General features: G+C 46.1%; 1 protein-coding gene across 2 annotated transcripts in view; it reads right to left on the reverse strand.

Annotated features, from left to right (window-relative positions):
- Window positions 1-6,588, reverse strand: part of hdhd2 (haloacid dehalogenase-like hydrolase domain containing 2) — a 31,351-nt gene extending 24,763 nt beyond the window's left edge. The window contains exon 1 of one of the 2 annotated variants that reach the window (XM_073064042.1): window positions 6,374-6,588. The gene's annotated coding sequence lies outside the window, so the exon portion shown is untranslated. The remainder of the gene's footprint in view (window positions 1-6,373) is intronic. The other variant, XM_073064041.1, reaches the window with a different exon arrangement.
- Between the last annotated feature and the right edge of the window lie 1,644 nt (window positions 6,589-8,232).

Raw genomic sequence — 8,232 nt, forward strand, 5'->3', positions numbered from 1 at the left:
CCCACATCAGAATCAGGTTTATCATCACTCACATATATCATGAATTTTTTTTTTTGCAGAATCAGCAGTACAGTGCAATACATAAAATTACTACGGTACTGTGCAAACTTTTAGGCACCCTAGCTATATATATGTGCCTAAGACTTCTGCACAAAACTTGCGTCTTAAGGTCTTATGGACTTGCTAGAGGTGTTCAAGATGATAAGAGGCATAGATCGAGAGGACAGCCAGAGATTTTTCTCCAGGGCAGAAATGGCTAATACCAGGAGGCATAATCTGAAGGTCACTGGAGGAAAGTTATTAGAGATAAACTTTACACAGGGAGGGAGTGGTGAGTCCGTGGAACGTGCTGTCTGGGGAGGCGGGTAGAGGCAGATACATTAGGGACTATTATTAGACGGGCCCTGGATGATAGAGGGCTATTTGAGAGGGAAGGGTTAGACTGATCTTCGAGCAGGTACTGGCTATTTCTACCCTCAGAATTGTCTCTGGCTGTCCACTCGATCTATGCCATTTATCATCTTATACACTTCTATCAAGTCACCTCTCATCCTCCTTCACTCCAAAGAGAAAAGTCCGATCTCATTCAACCTTTCCTCATGAGATATGCTCTCTAATCCAGGCAGCAACCTGGTAAGTCTCCTCCGCACCCTCTCTAAAGCTTCCACATCCTCCTATAATGAGGTGACCAGAACTGGACACGATGTTCCAAGTGTGGTCTAACCAGTTTTATAGATCTGCAACATTACCTCACAGCTCTTGAACTCAACCCTCTGACAAATGATAGCCAACACACCGTACATCTCCTTAGCAACCCTACCAACTTGTGCGGCAAGTTAGGCACTCTTTCTCAACACCGCATTGAAAGATCCCGGAGCCGCTCTCTGGGAGATCCAACATTGAGTATGGGATCAGTGGCACCGAATCACTTCGGTGAGTAAAACAGTTGCTGGTGTGAGAATGAAAATGGCAAAACTTTATTAAGCACTTCTACTACTTGTTATTAAGCCATTAAATCGAGGTAGATTCGAAGGTCACAAAGAAGATTGCTGCAGTCTGACCTCAGCAATATGTCAGAGACACCAATTCATGAAGACCATGACATAGGAGCAGAATTATGCCATTTGGCCCATCGAGTCTGCTCTGCCATTCCATCATGTCTGATTTATTAACCCTCTGAACCCCATTCTCCTGCCTTCTCCCTGTAACCTTTCATGCCCTGACTAACCATGAAACTATCAAGCTCTGCTTTAACTATACCCAATGACTTGGCCTTCTCAGCTGTCGAGGGTAATGATTTCCACAGATTCACCACCTTCTGTCCAAAGAATTTCCTTCTCATCTCTGTTTTAAATAAATGCCCCTCTATTGGAAGCACTCTTACAGTGAGTACAGGTCCACAGCCATCAAACACTCCTCATGTGTTAACCCTTTCATTCCTGTGAACCTCCTCTGCCAGCACATCTTTTCTTAGATAAGTGGCACAATACTCTTATTCTGATCTAACCAATGCCTCATAAAGCCTCAGCATTACATCCTTGCCCAAGATCTCCAAGGCATGTGGTAATAATCTACAGGCTCAGAAAAAGCTCAAGTTGCGACTCTAATTGCACTGTTCATGGGAATCATAGTTTGCACTATTTTGGAGACACTACAATCATACTTGTTCAAATCACACTGTCAAAAAAGGATGTAGGCAAAAGGCAGGTAACTATAGGCCAGTTAGTTTAATATCTGTAGTTGGGAAAATGCTTGACGCTATCACTAAAGAAGAAATATTGAGGCAGCTGGAAAGAAACGGATCCATCAGGCAGACACAGCGTGGATTCAGCAAAGGCAGGTCCTGTTTGACAAACTTACTGGAGTTCTTTGAGGATATAACGAGCACAGTGGATAGAGGGAAACAGATGGACATTATTTACTTGGATTTCCAGAAGGTGTTTGATAAGGTGCCACATAAAAGACATGTCCATAAGTTGGGGGTGATGTATTAGCATAAATAGAAAAATGGTTAACTAATAGAAAGCAGAGAGTTGGGATACATGGGTGTTTCTTTGGTTGGCAATCAGTGGTGAGTGGTGTGTTGCAGGGGTCGGTGCTGGGCCTACAACTGTTCACAATGTACAGTGAGTGGGGAAGGGTCTGGCGGATGGAGTACAATGTTGGTAAATGCGTAGTCATCCTTCGGAAGGAAAAATGGAAGAGCAGATTATTACAACACACACAAAATGCTGGTGGAACACAGCAGGCCAGGCAGCATCTATAAGGAGAAGCACTGTCGATGTTTCGGGCCGAGACCCTTTGTCAGGACTAACTGAAAGGAGCGATACTAAGAGATTTGAAAGTAGTGGGGGGAGGGGGAAATGCGAAATGTACTCCATCTATTCCTCTTAATATCTTGTACACCTCTATCATGTCTCCTCTCATCCTCCTTCTCTCCAAAGAGCAGATTATTATTCAAATGGTAAATAATTGCAAAATGCTACCATGCAGAGGGACTTGGGAGTGTTTCTGCATGAATCACAAAAAATTGGTTTGCATGTGCAGCAAGCTATGAAGAAGGCAAATGGGATGTTGGCCTTCATTGCTAGAGGGATTGAATTTAAGAGCAGGGAGGTTATGTTGTAACTGTACAGGGTACTAGTGAGGCCACACCTGGAGTACTGTGTGCAGTTCTGGTCTCCTTACTCGAGGAAGGATATACTGGCTTTGGAGGCAGTGCAGAGGAGGTTCACCAGGTTGATTCCAGAGATGAGGGGGGTTAGACTATGAGGAGAAATTGAGTCGCCTGGGACTGTTAGACGAGAACTAGGGGACATAGCCTCAGGATTTGGGAGAGTAGATTTAGGACAGAGATGAGCAGGAACTGCTTTTTCCAGAGGATGGTGAATCTGTGGAATTCTCTTCCCAATGAAGCAGTGGAAGCTACCTCAGTAAATATATTTAAGACAAGGTTGAGAAGATTTTTACATAGCAGAGGAATTAAGGGTTATGGAGAAAAGGCAGGTAGGTGGAGATGAGCCAATGATCTTACTGAATGGCGGAGCAGGCTCGATGGGCCAGATGGCCTACTCCTGCTCCTATTTCCTATGTTCTGGCACTAAGATAGTAAAATGATCTTGGCAAAGTTATGGTGGCAATGGTAAGCTGGAAGATGTGGGATCGATGATGAGGGCCTGTACTGTACTGTTCGATGTTCTGCAGCCGTGCCTGCCAGCCATCAGGCTCTGAGGCCAGCTTCACTCACCTCAGTACCAAATGGATTCCATGGCTGCAGCTTACTTTGATAATGTATGATGTTCTTTACTGAGGCAGTGAGAAGTGTAGACAGAGTCCATGCTGAGGGGGCTGGTTTCTCTGATGTGCCACAACTCTCTGCAGTTTCTTGGCAGTCTTTCTTGTACCAAGCCACTATTCATCCAGACAGAATGCAGAAAAATTGTTAAAGATCATGGGGGAAATGTGAAGAGGGTGGAGCTTAGTTAAGATGGCGCTAAACGGCAACACCTTTGCTTGTATCTTTGGGAACAGCTCTATTTCCATCTTTATATATCTCTATCTTTCCTTTTCAGGGTTCTTTTGAAGACCCTGACCTGGAGTTACACACTGACTTTGGTTCTTTGCAGGAATGGGACCCGCTCTCGACATGCCAAGGATGCGGCCTAAGAGGTTGGCTCACCTTCGGAGGTCCAGGATCTCGTGGCTGCGGAGATGGGCACATTGAAGACCGGTGTCCCTGCCGGAGATCAGTGTGTCAAGAGAGTCCGCCGTTTTAAGTCATTGCCGTTAACACTGTGTTGAGTGTGTAACTTTGTATTTGGCTTAAATATTTCTTAGCAAGATTCACCCTGACTCCCCTCCCCCCCCCATTCCAGTCAGCACAACCCCACTTGTCCCATTTAACCTGTCTGAGTGCGGGTGGATTTTAGGATCCAGGGGAGCAGAGGACCTGCCGCCTGCGGCTGCTGCTGTATTTTTTTTTATTAAGTGCGATCGTGAACAATAGCCAGATCAGAAATGCTGATCAAGTCAACTAGTTACTAAAGAGAATTCTGATAGGCCAATCAGATGGTTCACTGCTGCTCAGCGAGAGAACATAAAATCTGCAGTTTTCTGTTCCGTTGATGGAAAACGATCGCGATTGAAAATAAAGTGGAAATAATAAAGCAATTGGAAAGAGGTGAAACGCCATCGGTCATTGGAAAAGTATTAGGCTATAGTCAGTCAACGATCGGAATAATTTAAAAAGATAACAGATAAAGTGAGAATAGTGGAGCATGTGAAAGGTCTTGCCCCAATGAAAGCTACAATTATTACTAAGCAAAGCAGTGGTTTAATTATTGAAACTCAAACATTTAAGTGTTTTATGTGCATAGAATGGTTGACTAACTGACGCTAAATAATACCAGATATACCTGTTCTGACTTACGTACAAATCCAACTTAAAGATGGACTCAGGAATGTATCTCGTACGTAACCTGGGGACTGCCAGTACTGCAAGTCTGTGTCTTTGCTGTTGCTTTGACCACGCTTGGGTGCTTGGTGGTGGGTGCCAATGCATTTTTTTCTGGTGGGGGAGGAGGATAATTTCTTTGCTGCTGTTTACATGTGGGAGGGAAGGGAGCTAAGGGAGCTGAGGGGCTTTGGGGTTCTAACATTTAACTGTTATTCATTCTTTGGGGCAGTCCTCTGTTTTCGTGGATGGTTGCAAAGAAAAAGAATTTCAGGATGTATATTGTATACATATCTCTGACCATTAAATGTACCTTTAGAACATAGAACAATACAGCACAGTAAGGCCCTTCGGCCCACAATGTTGTGCCGACCCTTAAACCCTGCCTCCCATATAAACCTCCACCTTAAGTTCCTCCATATACCTGTCTAGTAGTCTCTTAAATTTCACTAGTGTATCTGCCTCCACCACTGACTCAGGCAGTGCATTCCACGCACCAACCACTTTCTGAGTAAAAAAACCTTTCTCTAATATCCCCCTTGAACTTTCCACCCCTTACCTTAAAACCATGTCCTCTTGTATTGAGCAGTGGTGCCCTGGGGAAGAGGCGCTGTCTGCCCACTCTATCTATTCCTCTTAATATCTTGTACACCTCTATCATGTCTCCTCTCATCCTCCTTTTCTCCAAAGAGTAAAGCCCTAGCTCCCTTAATCTCTGATCATAATCCATACTCTCTAAACCAGGCAGCATCCTGGTAAGTCTCCTCTGTACCCTTTCCAATGCTTCCGCATCCTTCCTATAGTGAGGCGACCAGAACTAGACACAGTACTCCAAGTGTGGCCTAACCAGTTTTTTAGAGCTGCATCATTACCCCGCGACTCTTAAACTCTACCCCTCGACTTATGAAAGCTAACACCCCATAAGCTTTCTTACCCACCCTATCTACCTGTGAGGCAACTTTCAGGGATCTGTGGACATGTACCCCCAGATCCCTCTGCTCCTCCACACTATCAAGTATCCTGCCATTTACTTAGTACTCTGCCTTGGAGTTTGTCCTTCCAAAGTGTACCACCTCACACTTCTCCGGGTTGAACTCCATCTGCCACTTCTCAGCCCACTTCTGCATCCTATCAATGTCTCTCTGCAATCCTCAGCAATCCTCTACACTATCCACACCACCACCAACTTTTGTGTTGTCTGCAAACTTGCCGACCCACCCTTCTACCCCCACATCCAGGTTGTTAATAAAAATCACAAAAAGTAGAGGTCCCAGAACAGATCCTTGTGGGACACCACTAGTCACAACCCTCCAATCCGAATGTACTCTCTCCACCATGACCCTTTGCTTTCTGCAGGCAAACCAATTCTGAATCCACCTGGCCAAACTTCCCTGGATCCCATGCCTTCTGGCTTTCTGAATAAGCCTACTGTGTGGTACCTTTGAAACCTTTAGTATGAGACAGTGCACTGCAGGTAGACAATGAGAAATAGATAGTGAGAAAGTTGTAAACTCAGCCAGCTCCATCATGGGCACTCGCCTCCCCAACATCCAGGACAGCTTCAAAACGCGGCATCCAGCTTCTTCCCTTCCACCATCAGATTTGTGAACTGACAATGAAGTTATAAACACTACCGCAGTATTTTTGCTGTAATTTATAATATTTATTGAAATGAACTGCTGAAGCAAAACAACAAATTTAAGGACATTTGGCAGTGGTATTAAACCTGATTCTGAGATCCAGAGACGGGGTAGGAATCCCGAAAGGCGGTCCGGCAAACGTTAAGTGATAGAGCGTCCCAGCAGGTGGGATAAATGTGAATAGAAACATGGGCCAACACCACAGCGACGGGCCGAACGTATGCACGTGACCTCCGCGCGTCCTTCCCACAATTCCTCGGTCACCACCAACGTCACTCACCTCAAGTGACTGCACCCGTTACCAGGCAACCAGCAAAGAAGGGTTGGTTTCCCCGTCGACGCGGTCGTTCTTCTCTCTTGCAGCGGCGCTGCTTCCTTTTGAAGCTCGGATGGGCGGTGTTCTGCCACGGCCGTCCCTCACAGCTCCCCCCGTCCCTTAGTTCCTCTGTCCGTCCACGGTCGAGGAGACGTCGTAACCGAGGAGTATTGCGGAGAAGTCAAGAACTCGGCGCTTGAGGCAGCGGTCCTCCAAGGCGGCGCAGGAGGACTCCCTCCGGCCGCTGGGCGCCTGTGCAGATCGGGGAACGAAATAGGTGTTACTCCGGATGCGATGCAACGCTAAAAAAGTCACCTGATCTATCTACATAGATTTATTGTATATCATTAAGTTTCGCGGTCCGATAGCCCTTGTTAGAGATGTAGACCATTTTAACAGCCACGCGTTCGCCCCAGCGTTTCCGGGCAAAGCACCTCCGGCATGACATGGACGCGTAGAAATAAAAGTGAGGAAGGAACAGCAGATCCAGAGCTAGTCCTCACACGGGGATCAGAGCTGGACAGAGTCAGCAACTTTAGAGTCTTCAGTGTTACCATGTCAGGGGATCGGTGCTGGACTCAGCACATAGGAACAGAATCCGGCCATTCGGCCCGCTCCACCACTTAATCATGGCTGAGCGTTTTTCCCACCTCAGCCCCACTCCTCGTAGCCAATCAAGAACCTATCAATCTCTGCCTTAAATACACCCAACGACCTGGCCTCCACAGCTGCCTGCAGTAACACATTAGATAGATAGATAGATACTTTATTCATCCCCATGGGGAAATTCAACTTTTTTTCCAATGTCCCATACACTTGTTGTAGCAAAACTAATTACATACAATACTTAACTCAGTAAAAAATATGATATGCATCTAAATCACTATCTCAAAAAGCATTAATAATAGCTTTTAAAAAGTTCTTAAGTCCTGGCGGTAGAATTGTAAAGCCTAATGGCATTGGGGAGTATTGACCTCTTCATCCTGTCTGAGGAGCATTGCATCGATAGTAACCTGTCGCTGAAACTGCTCCTCTGTCTCTGGATGGTGCTATGTAGAGGAGGTTCAGAGTTATCCATAATTGACCGTAGCCTACTCAGCGCCCTTCGCTCAGCTACCGATGTTAAACCCTCCAGTACTTTGCCCACGACAGAGCCCGCCTTCCTTACCAGCTTATTAAGACGTGAGGCGTCCCTCTTCTTAATGCTTCCTCCCCAACACGCCACCACAAAGAAGAGGGCGCTCTCCACAACTGACCTATAGAACATCTTCAGCATCTCACTACAGACATTGAATGACGCCAACCTTCTTAGGAAGTACAGTCGACTCTGTGCCTTCCTGCACAAGGCATCTGTGTTGGCAGTCCAGTCTAGCTTCTCGTCTAACTGTACTCCCAGATACTTGTAGGTCTTAACCTGCTCCACACATTCTCCATTAATGATCACTGGCTCCATATGAGGCCTAGATCTCCTAAAGTCCACCACCATCTCCTTGGTCTTGGTGATATTGAGACGCAGGTAGTTTGAGTTGCACCATATCACAAAGTCCTGTATCAGTTTCCTATACTCCTCCTCCTGTCCATTCCTGACACACCCCACTATGGCCGTGTCATCAGCAAACTTCTGCACATGGCAGGACTCCAAGTTATATTGGAAGTCTGATGTGTACAGGGTGAACAGGACCAGAGAGAGTACGGTTCCCTGCGGCGCCCCTGTGCTGCTGACCACCGTGTCAGACCTACAGTCTCCCAACCGCACATACTGAGGTCTATTCACCACCTCTGGCTAAAGAAATTGCTCTGCATCTGTTTTAAGTGAACACCCC

Source organism: Hemitrygon akajei, chromosome 13 (assembly GCF_048418815.1).
Source record: "Hemitrygon akajei chromosome 13, sHemAka1.3, whole genome shotgun sequence".
NCBI lineage: Eukaryota > Metazoa > Chordata > Chondrichthyes > Myliobatiformes > Dasyatidae > Hemitrygon > Hemitrygon akajei.